The sequence below is a fragment of the Pongo pygmaeus genome, chromosome 15, assembly GCF_028885625.2.
Source record: "Pongo pygmaeus isolate AG05252 chromosome 15, NHGRI_mPonPyg2-v2.0_pri, whole genome shotgun sequence".
Classification (NCBI taxonomy): Eukaryota; Metazoa; Chordata; class Mammalia; order Primates; family Hominidae; genus Pongo; species Pongo pygmaeus.
Window position 1 is genome coordinate 54453142 of NC_072388.2, and position 16948 is coordinate 54470089.

General features: G+C 41.4%; 1 long non-coding RNA gene across 1 annotated transcript; it reads right to left on the minus strand.

Annotated features, from left to right (window-relative positions):
* Positions 1 to 787: 787 nt before the first annotated feature.
* LOC129012143 (uncharacterized) lies at positions 788 to 16233 on the minus strand. The gene is made up of 3 exons (XR_008493569.2): positions 16162 to 16233; positions 12959 to 13047; positions 788 to 2637 (listed from the first exon to the last, which is right to left on the minus strand). It is a non-coding gene; the product is annotated as an uncharacterized LOC129012143 (long non-coding RNA).
* Between the last annotated feature and the right edge of the window lie 715 nt (positions 16234 to 16948).

Sequence of the window (16948 nt, forward strand, 5' to 3'; positions counted from 1 at the left end):
TGGTGCAGCTTCACGAGAAAAGGAATCTAGGGAAAGCTTCCAACACCCAAATTATGCTGCAGGCACAGGACCAATGGTGGCACTCTCTCTCCTCCACTCCCTCCTGCCTGACCGTCCCCTGTCAGCACTGTCTCAATTTAGTTATAAGCAAGACGAAGCAGAAGTTCTCCCTTACCACCTCCCTCCACGTCATTATACAAGCACCTTCCAGAAAGAACACAAGGGCTAACTCTGAGAATTCCAGGGTAATCCGCTTCGTGACCTGTAGTGGAAGGAATTTGGGCCTTGTGCCAACAAGCTGATGCCACGAAGGTTAACTAGTATTAAAAACAGGGTGGAGAACCCCATCAATAAATAAGAGGAAGTAAGATTTGGGACTGCTTCTGCAGCCTGATTAAATAGGGAGTTTTATCAGGGGAAATTCTGCACCCATATAGGGGCTCACCCTGGGTCCTCAGTGCTCACACTGCCCTCTCCTCCTGCTCTCTCCTGCCATGTGCCTCTCTCCTGGAAACAGTCCCCCCAGTATTGTCCAAAAAGCTCACACCTCCATGGTCTATTCTGGATAAATGCAATCAGTGAGGAATGTTTCTCTGTGAAATGGGACCTGAGGCTTGAGGTCCTTAGGTTTGGCATGAAAGGAGACAGGGGAGGTGGGACAGCCCCAGGGAGTCTCTCCCTGCCTGCTCCAGGCCCTCGGCTGGGCACATTATGCAGGCTGACTTGATGTATACTCCCTGTGATCCTGTAAAGTACAAATGATTATATTCCAGATGAAGAAACATGGTCTTAGAGAAGTTAAGTTTATTTATTTTGCTCCTTGCTGTTCTCGAAAGATTTGAGGTATTTAACAAAAGTGCTTATGATTCAAAAGGAAAACAATACAAGCTTGATGGGGAGAGGGAAGATAAAGGCAATGCTTGGAAGGCGTGATAAGCTACCCAGAAATGTACACCATGCTGGGCTGGTCAAGTGGTCAGAGGTGGCCATATATTTGGCTCAGGGTTTCCTAGAAGCCAAAACAGAAGGAACACAATTTATATTTAGAAAAGTGAAGCAACTGACACAGGAAGTAGAGTAGCCAGGATTTGAACCCAGGTTTTTCCGATGCCAAAGCTCATTCATTCCCTCATTTGTTTGTAAGGTGGGACTTGTGTTGTGGTCTTCAATGGAGGCTGAGGTCCAAGTCACAAGAAGTCCAAGGCACAAGAAGCTCAACTGCAAGTCCTGCCACACAGTGATGACAGCCACCAATGTGCTGTCAAGATTTGGATCAAACACACCATGCCAAGCTCATCAAGAAGCAGCTAGATGGGGTCTGCCCCCTACGCATTCCCCTCCCAGTGGCCCCTCCCTAGCCCATATGGGTCCTCCTAGCTCCCAGGCCATGTGTGGTGACGGGCTGACATCTCGTCAAGGGAGAGGGGGTGCTTTCCCTTCTTGGATGCCACATGTAAAGACTGGGGAACCATATGAAGGGAAACTAGTTGGCTGGAGGTTTGCTGAGCTGTAGAACCCACAGGCTCACCCTATGCTGTCACCAAAATTTAGCATGATGAGAGAGCTTTGGACAGGTCAACCTGGGCCCCTGGAGGGCGAGGGAACATGGATGTAAAGACTGGTGCCCACACAGGCCTATGGAGTTCTGAAGGCACAGGCCCCCTGGAGTTGTTGGTACCAGTCAGACTTGATGGGATTGTGGGGCAGTGTCTCTGGGAAGAGGAGAGGGCAGCTCCAACCCTATCACGTTCTCCATAGCCCTTGGAGGGCAGGAAAAGTATCTCAGAAGGTTGTCTTCTTCTTGGCTCATTCTTAGAAGAGTTACCAGGGCAGGTAAAAACAAAAACCAGAACCCCAAAATCCTTTAAGGTAGAGACTTTGAACAAATTTTTGAAATCTATTAAGTCCTTAGTTTGTTCATCTATGAAATGGGCATAGGACCCTCTCTTCCACCCCCCTAAATTTTGTGAGGCGTCACTGAAACTGGTATAGTGTGTGTCTCATGGGCCTGACTCACATAGGTCACTTGAAACATGGTTGTGGAATCTGGTTTCATGTTATCTTTGTTTTTGTCGTCTTCTTTTTTTTTTTTTTGAGTGTGTTCTGTTCTGAGGAATCCCCAGGATATACTGTTCTTGTGAATTGTAGTCCTGTCTTCTTACTTGTATTGCATTAAAATCTTCTGGAGAATTTTAAAAACACAGATTCCTGAGCCCACTCAAGTTGTTTCTGTCTCCATCTGCCGGAGGGGAACACTAGAATCAGAAGGTTAAAACTCCCCAGGTGATTCTGTAGTGAAGTATGAGTACTTCTGCCTCGGGCTATGCTTGGAAATCCTGAGTGGAGTGTAGGTGTTATCTACCCCTTGCTCAAATAGCACTCCTCTGCTTCTATAAAATGTGTGAAATTCCCACGAGGCTTTCACCTTGGCCTGAAAAGCAAAGTTATTTAAAAAGAGTGCAGAGAGCCATTGTTAACTACTAATATTCCAGCTCTGATGGCTTATTGGATCAGCTCATCAACCTCAGATGTCCCTGAAGGAGCAGGGCTTCTAGATAGATGCCCTTTGATGAGCGAGTGGGTGAGAATTATTCCAAGCCATAGAATCTTGCTTGGGCAGCCAGTGAGAGGTGGTACCTTGAAGAGGGAAGAAAGGGGAATAGAAAAGGAAGCCAGTCTCTCTCATTTAATTAGCCTTTGTATCATGAATTTTTTTTCACTTTTTATTTAGAAATAATTTCATTCTGTAAAGTAAATAGATTAAAAACATTTCTGGCATATAAAGTTATAAAAATAGTGCAAGGACTTATATATGTTGCTCAGCTTCTTCAAATATTAACCTCTCAGAAAACAATTCTATGATCAAAACCAGAAAACTAACATTGATAGGAAAGAAATTTACAATGAGAATTACAAACCATTGCTCAAAGAAATCAGAGATGATTCAAAGGGAAAAACATCCCATGCTCATGGATAGGAAGAGTCAATATTAAAGTGGTCATACTTCCCAAAGCAATTTACAGATTCAATGCTATTCCTATCAAACTGCTAGTGACATTCTTCACAGAACTAGTAAGAAAACTATTTTAAAATTCATATGGAACCAAAAAACTCGAATAGCCTAGGCAATCCTAAGCAAAAAATCAAAGCTGGAGACATCACGTTACCCAACTTCAAACTATACTACAGGGCTACAGTAACCAAAACAGCATGATACTGGTACCAAAACAGATACCTAGACCAACTGAACAGAACAGAGAGCCCAGAAATAATACCACACATCTATGATCATCTGATCTTTGACAAAGCTGACAAAAACAAGCAATGGGGAAAAGGCTGTCTATTCAATAAATGGTGCAAGGATAACTGGCTAGCCATATGTAGAAGATCAAAACTGGATCCCTTCCTTACACCATATAAAAAATCTACTCAAGATGAATTAAATACTTAAATGTAAAACCACAAACTATAAAAATCCTGGAAGTCGACCTAAGCAATACCATCCTGGACATAGGAATGGACAAAAATTTCATGACGACATCAAAAGCAAAAATTGACAAATGGGATCTAATTAAACTTAAGAGCTGCACAGCGAAGGAAACTATCAACAGAGTAAACAGCCTACAGAATGAGAGAAAATGTTTGCAAATTACGTATCTGACAAAGGTCTAATATCCAGAAACTATAAGGAACTTAAAAACAAATTTACAAGAGAAAAACAACCCCCTTAAAAAGTGGGCAAAGGACAAGAACAGATACTTTTCCAAAGAAGACACATATGCAGCCAACAAGCATATGAAAAAACTCAATATCACTGATCATTAGAAAAATGCAAATCAAAATCAAAAAGAGATACCATCTCACACCAATCAGAATGGTTACGAAAAAGTTAACAGATGCTGGCAAAGTTGCAGAGAAAAGGGAACACTTAGACACTTGGAAGGAGTGTAAATTAGTTCAACCATTGTGGAAAGCAGTATGATGATTCCTCAAAAAGCTAAAAACAGAACTACCATTTGACCCAGCAATCCCATTACTGGGTATATACCCAGAGAAATATAAATCTTTCCACCATAAAGACATGTGCATGCATATGTTCACTGCAGCACTATTCACAATAGCAAAGACGTGGAATCAGCATAAATGCCCATCAGTGACAGATTGGGTAAAGAAAATAGGGTACATATACACCATACAATACTACGCAGCCAGGAAAAATGAGGTCATGTCTTTTGCAGGAATATGGATGGAGCTGGAGGCCATTGTCCTTAGCAAACTAATGCAGGAACAGTAAACCAAATACTGTGTGTTCTCACTTATAAGTGGGAGCTAAATGAGAACTTAGGAACACAAAGAAGGGAACAACAGACACTGGGCTCTACTTAAGGTTGGAGAGGAGCAAAAAAAATAACTGTTGGATAGTAGGCTTAGTACAAAGGTGATGAAATAATCTGTACAACAAACATCTGTGATATGAGTTTACCTATATAACAAACCTGCACATGTACCCCCGAACCTAAAATAAAAGTAAAAAACCCAGCTCAGTGATCAAAACCAGAAAATTAACATTAACATGAAACAAATTACAGATTAATTCTGTGGAATTGAATTAAAATTTGATTTCAAATTAAATCATTCAAATTTCTTCAGTTATCCCACAAATGTCCTTTTTTCTGGTCCAGGATTCCATATTACATTTAGTTGCCATATTTTTTTCCTGGCATCCTTTAACCTGGAACAGTCCCTCTGTTTTTTTTATGACTGATGCTTTCGAAGAGTACTAACTGGCTGTTTTGTAGGATGAATGCTAGTTTGGGTTTGTCTGATGTCTCCTCTTGATTCAATTTAGGTTATTCATTTTTGGCAGGAATACCACAAGAGATGATGTTGTTCCCTACTAAGGGCATTACAGGAGGTGGCACAAGATTAAATGTTTGCCTTTTTAGAAGAACATCTTAGAAGGGCATATACTTATTTTTACAATGAATATACAGTTTTTAGCAATAATGAAAAACAGGTGAAGCTGCACCCCGAACCTGCTCTATAAGCTCTGCTTCTCTGCCCTCCTGCACCACATCTTAACCTTAGCGCTCGGCCTTTCTTTCCACATGCTTCCTTCACTAAGCGTGTCTGCCTAGAATGTAAGGACTCCTCTTAGAGGGGAGAAGTACTTTGGGAAAGATTTGCACAATTGCTCATGAAAAGAAGCCCAAAGAGTAATAAAAATGTAGTGACTGCCTCTAGTTAAGCACTTTTTTTTTTTTGGAAAGAAAATTGGATATAATAAAAGTTGAATGTGGTTGAAGAAACAAAGACGTTTATGCATCTGTGTGTGTGCAAGATTTGCCAATAAGGGAAAAACTTAACAAACTGCAGAAAATATAGTTGTTAGTACAAAATTAGCTCATGTTTCAAGTGGGTAGGAGTGAAATACTTCAAAATAGTGTAGAAAGAGAGGAGCTGAATGGAACTGTGAATAAGAAAGTAAGAGCCAGGACATTTTTGCCTGCCCTGCACAGTTAGAGGTCACATAATTTTAGGATAAACTTTGCCAGAGTGATAGCATCCAGAATGTGCTTGTGTTGCATGGATGGATCGTTTGCCTCGCTTGGGTCCTTTAGGAATAGATTAAAAGCTTTATCATAGGAAAAGTATTAAAAGCACCAATGACGAACTTCAATTTTATAATTGTTCATCCATTTGATGATGTTGGCCGAGGTCAAGAAAAAAATAACCAGAGAATAAGAGGGCCTTATTTTTAGAGTTTAATGCCAATGACCTTATTTTTGGAGAAAATCATATTGTACTCAACTTAAAAGAGGAAAACAAAAGAGAAAAGGACAAAATACACAGAAAAAAGAAAATACACAGAAGAACATTTCCTGGATCAAACACTTAAACATCTTGGCATCCTTTAAGATCTCTTTTTATCCATATACCCACGGAGAGGTTTGCCATCTTATAATGAGACTGCACATGCTGGTTTCTATCCGGTTCTCTTTTTAGTCCTCCTCTTTTTCTGCTTAAAAGTAACAACTGCTTATTGTAAAGAAAAAAAATCAAACATTTTAGATCATATGTTTCATCCAAACATATGATGCAGAATATGAAAATCTCCCCTAGTGATAAACATTTAAATAGTTTGATGTATTTTACTTGATTTTCTCCATATTGTCTTGGAGCTTAGTTTTTTCACATAATGTATCTTAGGCCTAACACCTTTCTAATGGACATAGAGGGAGTCAGTTGACGTTTTTGGCATTCGAAGTTTCTTTTCTTTGGAATATGGTGGTATGAAATGTGCATTGATCATCCACCTGCCTCTTAGGAGTTTCTCTCATTTCTTATTCTATATTTTGGGAGCATCTGTCTCCATTTGCTACCTCATCTCTGTTCAAAATTCTCCTGCGTTGACTTCACGACACTGCTTCCCATCCCGCCACCCTCTCCTTCCTCCCTGCTCTCCTCAAACCAAGGGCTCATTGCTGTTTCCTGATCCCTTGTCCAGTGTCCAGCCTGGTTTCTCGTCTTGTTTCTCACACATGGCTCTTTCTCCCCTAACTCTGGCTTGGATCCCCCGCCCCACGGGTCTTCTTCCAGGGTGACTGCGTACATTCTACAGCTTCAGCTCTTAAGTGGGACCCCAACTGGGAATCTGTATTCATTTCCTAAGGCTGCTGTAACAGAGTACCACAAACTGGGAGGCTCACAACAACAGAAATGTTTTCTCCACAGTTCTGAATGCTAAAAGTCTGAAATCAAGGTGTTGGCCGGCTATGGTCCCTCTGAGGGCTCTAGGGGAAGATCTTTCCTTGCCTAAAATTCTAGCTTCTGCTGGTTGCCTGCGATTCTTGGCACTCTGGTTTGTAGATGCACCACTCTGTTGACAAAAAGAGTCAAACTCTGTAAAATGGTAGAAGAGATGTATTCTGAGCCAAATATAAGAGACAAATGGCTCATAACACAGCCCTCAGGAGATCCTGAGAACACGTGTCCAAGGTGGTCAAGGTACAGCTTGGTTTTATACGTTTTAGGGAGACATGAGACATCAAATACACGTAAGATGTACATTGGTTTTGTCCAGAAAGCGGGCACAACTGGAAGCTTCTAGGTCATAGGTGGATTCAAAGATTTTCTGATTGATGATTGGTTGAAAGAGTTAAGTTATTGTGTAAAGACTTAGGAATGTCTGGGTTAAGATGATGGGTTGCGAGACCAAGGTTTTATCATGCAAGTAAGTCCACCAGGTAGCAGGCTTCAGGGAGACTAGATTGTAAATGCTTCTTATCAGATGTATAAGTCTGATAAGTCCATTTCCAAGTAAGATCACATTCTGAGGTGCCAGCTACACATCCATTTTGGGGGGACCTTATTCAACCCAGTACACTGCTGTAGGTTATATTACCACTTTCCTTTTAGACGTTTTGTTTGTTTGTTTTTTGAGACGGAGTCTCACTCTGTTGCCCAGGCTGGAGTGCAGTGGCGTGATCTTGGCTCACTGCAAGCTCCGCCTCCTGGGTTCACGCCATTCTCCTGCCTCAGCCTCCTGAGTAGCTGGGACTACGGGTGCCCACCACCATGACTGGTTAATTAAATTTTTTTTTGTATTTTTAGTAGAGACGGGGTTTCACTGTGTTAGCCAAGATGGTCTCGATCTCCTGACCTCATGATCCTCCCGCCTCGGCCTCCCAAAGTGTTGAGATTACAGGCTTTAAGACATTTCTTTGTTCATGTTCCACAGATGTTTTCAACTCAATATTTCAAATAATAACCTTATTTTCACACCAATCCTCTAAGCAGAACCTGCTCCTTCTGAAGGGACTAATGGAGTCACTTTCCTTTCAGTAACAGGCTGGGGATCTTGGCATTTTTATTTCTTTTCATCTCAACAATCACTTGCCAGGCTCTCTGACTCCTCCATCAGCTATTTTCACATCCAGCCCTTCCTTTAACCATCACAGCCACTGTCCTTGTGTAGAGCTTTGACTCTGATGCCTGGAGAGGCCAGAGAACAAATGTAATGATGAAAAGGGGGTGTGACACAGTAGGGAGGGACACGGACTCTGGTGGGCTGAGAAGCTGGCCTCCTCTGGAAGTATTCAAATCTAATTCCACCTCCTCCTCCTCCAAAACTCTGTTGGAGCTCTCAGTCTTCCTGTGTGCAACCCAGGTTCCACTCCTTGTTGTCTCCAGCCTGGGTTAAAGTGATCATTTCTTTTTTTTTCTTTTCTTTTTTTTTTTTTTTTTAAGACAGAGTCTTGCTCTGTCACCTAGGCTGGAGTGCAATGGCGCAATCTCAGCTCACTGCAACCTCCGCCTCCCTGGTTCAAGCGATTCTCCTGCCTCAGCCTCCTGAGTAGTTGGGACTATAGGCGCGTGCTTCCACGCCTGGCTAATTTTTTGTATTTGTTTTTAGTAGAGACGGGGTTTCACCGTGTTAGCTAGGATGGTCTCGATCTCCTGACCTCATGATCCACCCGCCTCAGTCTCCCAAAGTGCTGGGATTACAGGTGTGAGCCACTGCGCCCAGCCTAAAGTGATCATTTCTTAAATACATTACCCATGGTAGCCCCAGTCCATCCATGACAGAGACTTTCCTGAAATACAGATTGGAAGCTGCTATTTTCTCTATCAAATTATACCAGGGCTTTCCATTCTCTATGCTGGTGACTGGCTTCCAGTATGCAGACACACACATTAGGCAGTGTGCAAGAGGTGGACAGGAGGGAAATTTTGGAACTATGTATATTCTGATGTTAAAAAAGATGGAGGCTGGATGCAGTGACTCACACCTGCAGTCCCAGCACTTTGGGAGGCTGAGGCAGAAGGGTCGTTTGAGCTCAGGAGTTCCAGACCAGCCTGGGCAACATAGCGAGACCTCATCTCTACTAAAGATAAAAGAAATCAGCTGGGCATGGTGGCCTATGCCTGTAGTCCCAGCTACTTTGCAGGCTGAGGGGAGAGGATTGCTTGAGCCCAGAAGGTCAGGCCTGCAGTGAGCTATTGCACTGCAGCTTAGGTGACAGAGCACAGCCTGCAGAGGAGCCAAAGCTTCACCAAAGTGCAAAGAGGGTGCCAGTGGAATTCATCCTAATGCTGCAAAGGACATGAGCCCAGGGACAAGCTTTTAGTATCTAGTTTTAACTAAACTCTAGTAAAATGGACAAGGGACTTAAAAATTGCTTCAAGGACTGAAGAGGATACTAGTGTTGAAGTACAAACAAACAAGAAGTTAAGTCTGGTTCAAGCCCTTGGTCAGCCGCTTTATGAAGTGACAGCAATGACAATCTATGCAAGCAGTTGGCTAAACAAATTCAAAGTTGTCAAGAAGACTGTTTGAAATGCAAATGTTAAATAAAAGTTTTGCTAAGTAAATGTACATTGTGCTTTGAGGATGTGCCTCTGCCAGTATGAGGCCATTGCAATCAGCAAGGCATTTAAACTTAAAATCCTCCTTTTAAGTTAATGTATATTTTTATCCTTCATAAGATAGTATGACACATTAGTGAATCAGATATATAATTTCTAAGTAAATGAACACAAATACCTATATTAGGGTTATGTGTTTAGAGATTTTTTAAATAAATGGAGTGTGTGATCACAAGTTTGGAAAACAGTCGTCTACAGAGTCAGGTTCATGCTCCTTAGCACTGCATGTCAGGCTGGTAGTCACAGCGCCTAACCTTCTTTTTAACCTTGCCTCCACTCTATCTCTATCCATGGGCGAAATCTACGGCTTATGTCCTGCTATGGTTTGACTGTATCCCCCAAAAAGTGCGTGTTGGAAACTAAACTGCCGATGTAGCGGTGTTGGGTGGTGTGGCTTAATGAGATGTGATTTGACCGTGAGGGCAGAGTGAATGTGGTGAATGCCATTGCCACAGTTTGGCTCATTTTCCTGATAACTTCTACCATGTTTTGAGGCAGAAAGAAAGCCCCTGCCAGAGGGCAGCCGCTTGTTCTTGGACTTCCCAGCCTCTAGCATTGTGAGAAATAAATTTCTGTTCATTATAAATTACCCAGTCTGTGGTAGTCTGCTATAACAGCACGAAACAGACTAAAGCCAATTTGCACACTTGGTTCCTTGGCTTCGGTTGTTTTCTCTGCCTGTCAAAGCTCCAGTCTCCTCCTCTTGTAACCTTTCTCTCCTCTCCAAGGTGGGATCAAACGCCACCTCCCCTGAGTCTGTCCTTATTCTCAGTCACTCTTTCATTCCTGTCTGCTCTTGCTCACGTGGTTTCTCACACCTGTGTTCAGCTTCTACGCTTGGGCAGGTGCTGCTGGCTTGTGTGTGTGTGTGTGTGTATGTGTGTGTATGTGCATGTGTGCTGACCTCGTGCTGGGTGACTGGAAGCTCCCTGAGGAGGCGCCTGACTATTCCTCATTCTTTGTCACCCCTCCTCTTCCCTTCTCTACTCCAACAAGGCACTTATCCATTCAATGCATTTTTTACAGAATTGACCTTTTTTTTTTTTTTTTTTTTACATGTTCTCATATTAATGACCTTTTATACTTGAGCACAGTCTACATTTCCTGTACAAAGAATGAGGATCATTAGTAATCGAGGAAATGATGAAATCCAGCCATTCTGACACTGTTCCTTATCTAGGATCTCTCGCTTTCTCCCCAAAGCTGCTTATTAGGGAAGTTTTTACAGTGATAGAACATGGCGAAAGAGCAGAGGACAAATCTCAGAAGGACAATGAGATAAAAATGGAAGATTTTCCGTCTGGTTCTTTTGTTACAAAAGCCTTGTTTTAAAAACAAATTTATCTACCTGCCAATAGCAGAAGTCACTTCTTGGCTAGAAAAGCATTTTCTTTTCCTTTTTCAGTTCTCTAAAACTTATGTTATATCCATTTTTAGGCAAAACAAAAACTTTTTTTTTTTTAAATAACCTGGGTATGAATAAGTTATAAATGTTAAATGCAAAAGAAGGGAGCTTTTATAGTCAGTATTACCTATGTTGGTACTAACCTCAGAAAGGGCTACTGAAGGGAGCTGAATGTGGCAAGATGCTGCCAGTTCTGTGACTTTCTTGTTTGCCTGCTGCATTACTTTGGAGAGCTGCCTAGAATGACCTTTATTGTTTATGGTTGAGCTGCACATGTAACAGTGAAGAGAAATCTAACATAGTTGACTCCGTCTTGCTTCTAACCTCACAAGCTAACTGCCTTTTCTCATTTCTGCATGCAGGCCAAGATAACTATGGTAGAAATTTAGTTTATAGTTTAATTTAAAGCAAAGGTGATAACAGTCCCTTCCCAAAACTAACCCCTGAGGAGATAAGGAGGGTATACACACTAATAACCATGTTATGTTAAAAATGTACAGGAGCCTTGTGACCTGACCAAGGACAAGATGTTTTGCAACCCTTTGGACTCCTGCTGATGCCCAGATGTCTGCGGTCACTTGTCACTGCCTGACCTCAACCCCTAACCTCCTCCTTGTTTCCCTTTCCCCAATATAAAAACAAGCTTGAGATTCATGCCTTTATTTTTATTTTTTCAAGACGGAGTCTTGCTCTGTTGCCCAGGCTGGAGTGCAGTGGCACGATCTCAGCTCACTACAACCTCCACCTCCTAGGTTAAGCAATTCTCTTGCCTCAGCCTCCTGAGTAGCTGGGATTGCAGGCATGTGCCACCATGCCCAGCTAATTTTTGTATTTTTAGTAGAGATGGGGTTTTACCATGTTGACCAGGCTGCTCTCAAACTCCTGACCTCATGATCCACCCACCTTGGGCTCCCAAAGTGCTGGGTTTACAGGCGTGAGCCACTGTGTCTTGCCGAGATTCATGCCTTTAAAGATGGTTCTTTACAACACTAGTCTGCCATCTTCTTGGTTTGTTGGCCATTGAAATAGTCATTTTGCTTGCCCCAACACCTTGTCTCTTGACTTACTAGCTATTGTGCAGTGAGTGGTATGAGTTTTGGACTTGACAACACACATACAAACCAAACAAAAAAGTAATTTTCAATTATAAATATCTTATAGTGTGTTTAAGCAAGTATAAGAATAAGCATGTTTTGTAAGAATGATAAAAAGATAATATCTAGTTTTGGCCAAGTGGTGGGGCAAAGCACTTCTTGTCTCCTGTTGGCAGGAGTTTGAATTGGTATAATTTTTCTGAAAGAAAATTTGGAAAAATTCTTTAAACACTAAAAGTGCATATTTTTTGATGTAACAATGCCATTTCTAGCAATGTATTCTAAAGATATAATTACAGTTTTGAACAGAGGTTTAGCTATAAGGATGTTCATTGTAGCATTGTTTATAATAACAATGAAAATTAGAAATGACTTACATGTCCAATAATAGAATATTGGTAAAATAAATTATAGTTTTTCTGTACAACAGAATAATTAGCAGCCAGTACAAACTGAGTTGTAGCAGAATTTTTAATGATACAATATGTTGTTAAGTCAATTAAGCAGGCCATAAATAGTACATTCAGCCTGATTGTAATTTTTTACAAAAAAACAAGTGTGTGCAACTTTGATTTTCCAGCTTATTCTAGCAACAAGAGGCTACACTTGTTTTTTAGTATTCATATCCTGTGGTTCTATTCCACATCTAGTTTGATTGCACGATATTCTTTCTTCTAGAAGATTCCCCTTCCCTGTATTTCATTACCTCAGCCTGGAGCTTCATTTCTTTGCAGGACACCTCTTGTTCCCTTAATATCTCTCTTCATGAAGCTTTGCAGAAACATGGACAATGGGTTAATTCTCCAACTGCAGGTTAGACTGAGCTGTGATGTATAATGCAACTTTGCTGAGTGCTTGGGTATAGTATATGGAAATTGCAAACAAAAAAGAAAAACTTAAAATTGATTATGAGATACATTTACTCCTAGAAAACTTAAGCTTGTGTCAGTTTCATCCACTGTGTCCTGTACTGGCTCTTTCTTTCCTTTTCATCCAGCCCATGGCCATTTTGCAAGGACTAGCTTATTACCTCTTGCCAGAGTGTCCTTCAGCTTTTCTCTTCCCAGGAGTCCTTGCCACCAATCTCTCTGAGACCCCAAAGAGGGAAAAACAGCTTTCCTAAAAGGACACATAATTTGTAGAAATTAATTCCACCACATGAAGGATAGTTACATTCACATTAATTGTGCTGAGTGATTTAACCTAGTGTGTGAAACCTCCCCATTTCAGAATGGGAGTTCAGAAAAGGCCATGAAAGAGATCTTTTTCTCGCCACACCTCTTACTCCCCCAAACAAAAGGACAACCTGACTCAAAAAGAAATATCAACTATCATTCTGGAATGCAAAACTTCTTGTGATAATAAAGGAAAATACTATATCGTTCCCCTATGCTTTTGCTTTTTACCAATAGTGTTAATAACAACAAAAAAGAAATTCAGTGTCAACTAGAACATTTATTCTACCTATATATGGGTGTAGAAAACCCTTGAGATGTGCCCTAAAATATAAGCAATAATGACCTCTAGGTGAAGAGTTTATTAGTTATCTATTCCTGTGTAAGAAATTATCCTAGAATTTAGCAGCTTAACACAACAAACATTTATTATTTCACAGTTTGTGTGGGGCAGGAATGTGAGTGTGGCTTAGTTGTCTTGGGGCCTCTCACAAGGCTGCAGTCAAGGTGGTCAAGACCCTTGATCTGGGTCTTGGCTCAAGGCTCAACTGGGAAAGGCTGTCCTTCTACACTTCGGTGGCTCAGGTACTGGCTGTTGGCTATGGGCAAGAGATGTTAGTTCCTTGCCATGTGAGCCTCTCAATAAGGCTACTTCCAACATGGCAGCAAGTTCTGTGTGTGTATGTGAGAGAGAAAGTGGTGGGAAGAGAGAGGGAAAGGTCATAGGCTTTTTAGTAGTCTAATGTGTTGGGGGTCCACAAAACTCACCCCTCTGGCTTTGATGATTCAGTAGGAGGACTCACAGGACTCAGCACATAGTCATACTCATGGCTGTGATTTATTACCAAGAAAAGATTAAGCAAAATCAGCAAAGGAAAAAGGTGCATGAGGTAAACACCAGAGGGAACCAGGCACAAGCTTCCAAGTCCTCTGACAGTGCAGTCACAAAGGACAAACTTCATTCCCCTAGCAGTGAGCTGAAACACGTATGAGATATTTGCCACTAGACAACCTCATGGAAGACCCAATTCCCAGGGTTTTTATTGTGGGTTAGTCACATTGACACCTGATGTCTAGCACATACCCATATTCTAGATTTCCAGAAGGAAGGCTGATGTTCAACATAGCTATTATTGGCACAAACAGCTTAGGCAGAAAGTGAGTCGTTCTTATCAGGGCATGGGGGGAACCCTTTCTCATGAAATGCAAAGGCCAGTCTTGTAAGCAGGACTGTCTAAGGAGAACAGTCTCAGGCCTGCTATGTTAACTCTTTTCTGCGCACCTGATCTTAGAAATGACACCCATTGCTTTTTGTGTATTGTGTTCATTAGAAGTGAGTCATAGGTCCAGCCCCAGGCAAGGGGAGGAGCTTACAGAAGGACATAAATGCTAGGAAAGAAGTGTCACTGGGGGCTGTCTTAGTGACTATCCACTACACGGGGTGATTTTACTTTTTCTTATTTGTATTTTCTGTTTTTCTCTCTAATGATACGTAGTACTTTTATAGTAAGAAGCCATAAAACCATAATTATGTATACAACTTTGGTGGAAGAAAATTGGGCTTCCTGTTGGTACCATCTACACACATAGGTGTGGATTTTTATGGTGTAATAATTCTCGATGGTGTTAGAGATGGTGAAGTTACCTATGAGGAAACATTGGAATGTTTCTAGTTATAAGGATAAGTGCTGGATTTAAAAAAAATTTGGTGTTTTTAACAGCAGCAGCAGTGGTAGAGGAGCTGAAGTTGACAATAATTTGCGAAATGGCAGGATGTGGAGGCTAAGGGAAACTCACCAGGCTCCAAGAAGCCTCAGACCAAGGCAAATATTGTACCTTGAGATGTTTGTCAAGAAACCCTGCAGGTCATTGTTTAATGTATGTCAATGTGGGGATAGCTGCAGGGACAGAATGAGGAGGTGTGTAGAGGGTGGAGGATGGAGCAGGGCACTTCTACCCTGGGCTGTGTGTAGGGGGCGAGTGGCAGGGTAGCAATTTCACTGCTGGTCTGAAGGGAAAGATGAGATCTGGGAGAGAAGGATGAGGTACCTCTTCCCTCTCTGCTTTTCAGCTCAGAATTTCAGAGAGGAAGGGACTCTGGCCTGGGAGAGGAAGATGAACCTATCACATAATGACTGAGAGCTGTTGCCTGCTGGTCTAGTGTTCATGGTAGCAAAGATGCCCACTAAACTTCAGAGGTAGACAATGGCACAGGGACTCAGGAGTACCCCTGCTGTCAGGCATCAGAATCATGGACACTTTATGAGAGAGAGGCTGGGGGCAGGGGAGGAGAAGAGCAATGCATTCAGAAGGTCCCCTCTATCATCCACAACACCCCACACTTGCTTCATCTTTCTCCCTCACAGTCATTAAAACCTTCTAATGGCTATTATTATTTTATTATGTTTGTTTTTTGTCTTTTCTCTCCACCTTAGTATAAGTTCTATGAGGACAGGGATTTTGTCTGTTTTGTGTCTGTTGTATAAAGAGGCACTCAACAAAAATTATAAAATTGAATTAAAAAACACATATGCTAGTACTTCACATTCATTGCCTTGCTCTGTTGCTTATTGGTATTTAAATAAAACTGCATGTGTTTGCCTTTTAACTTTGTGAATTCATCTGTAGAGCTCCACGAACTTTAAAACAGATTTGTCAATATTATATGTAAAATAAGCTAGACACAAAAGGCCACATATTATATGATTCCATTTATATGAGATGTCCAGAATACACCAATTCATAGAGATAGAAAGTAGATTAGTGGTTGCCAGGGGCTGCTAATGGGTATGGGTTTCTTTTCTGGGATAATAAAAATGTTCTAGAATTAGATAGTGATAATGGTTGCACCACTCTGTAACTATACTAAAACCCACTGTAGGAGAGAAAAGCAATATACTTTCTTCATCTATTGCAAGGTTCATGACTGACACTCCTATAATAAAAGACAGATTAACAAGAGAAAAGGGTAACACATTTGTATTAGTTCTCATGCTGCTAATAAAGATATACCCAAGACTGGGTAATTTATAAAGAAAAAGAGGTCTAATGGACTCACAGTTCCACATGGCTGTGGAGGCCTCACAATCATGACAGAAGGTGAAGGAGGAGCACTGTCATATCTTACATGGCAGCAGGCAAGAGAGCTTGTGCGGGGGAACTGCCCTTTATAAAACCATCAGATCTCATGAGACTTATTCACTATCAGGAGAACAGCATGGGAAAAACTCGCCCCATGATTCAGTTCCTTTCCATTCAGTCCCTCCCCTGACATGAGATTATGGAAGCTACAATTCAAGATGAGATTTGGGTGGGAACACAGCCAAACCATATCAGCATTTATTCAACCAAAGTTTTATGGGACATGAAAGACTTCAGAAATGAAGAACCCAAGACACAGGGAAAAGTGTCTATTTTTGTGCTTAGGTTTGATGAAGAATGGATAGTCATGTAGAAGTATAATTGGTCAAAAAGAAGGTGTGGCCTAATGGTAATAAACTGAGGGGAACATAGCAAGGCCTGTTTGTTCTTTCCTCTGGGCATAGCGCAGGACACCTGTTACATGTGGGTCTTATGACCTACTTTCAGGGAAAGCAGGTCAAAGAATTCTCTTTTGGCCAGCTGTCACACAGAAAGGAAGGAGAAGGTCTGAAAATGGCCTTCTTGTTTCTGTGGTTTTCCTGATTTCCGAGGCATCATATTTTGCAGTAACATGTCCTGAATCCTGATGCCACTGAATTATATACTTTAAAAAGATGAATTTTGTGGTATGTGAATTATATCTCAATAAGATTGTTACTAATGACCCACAGATTTGTCATTAATTTCCCATGAGGTAAAGGTGG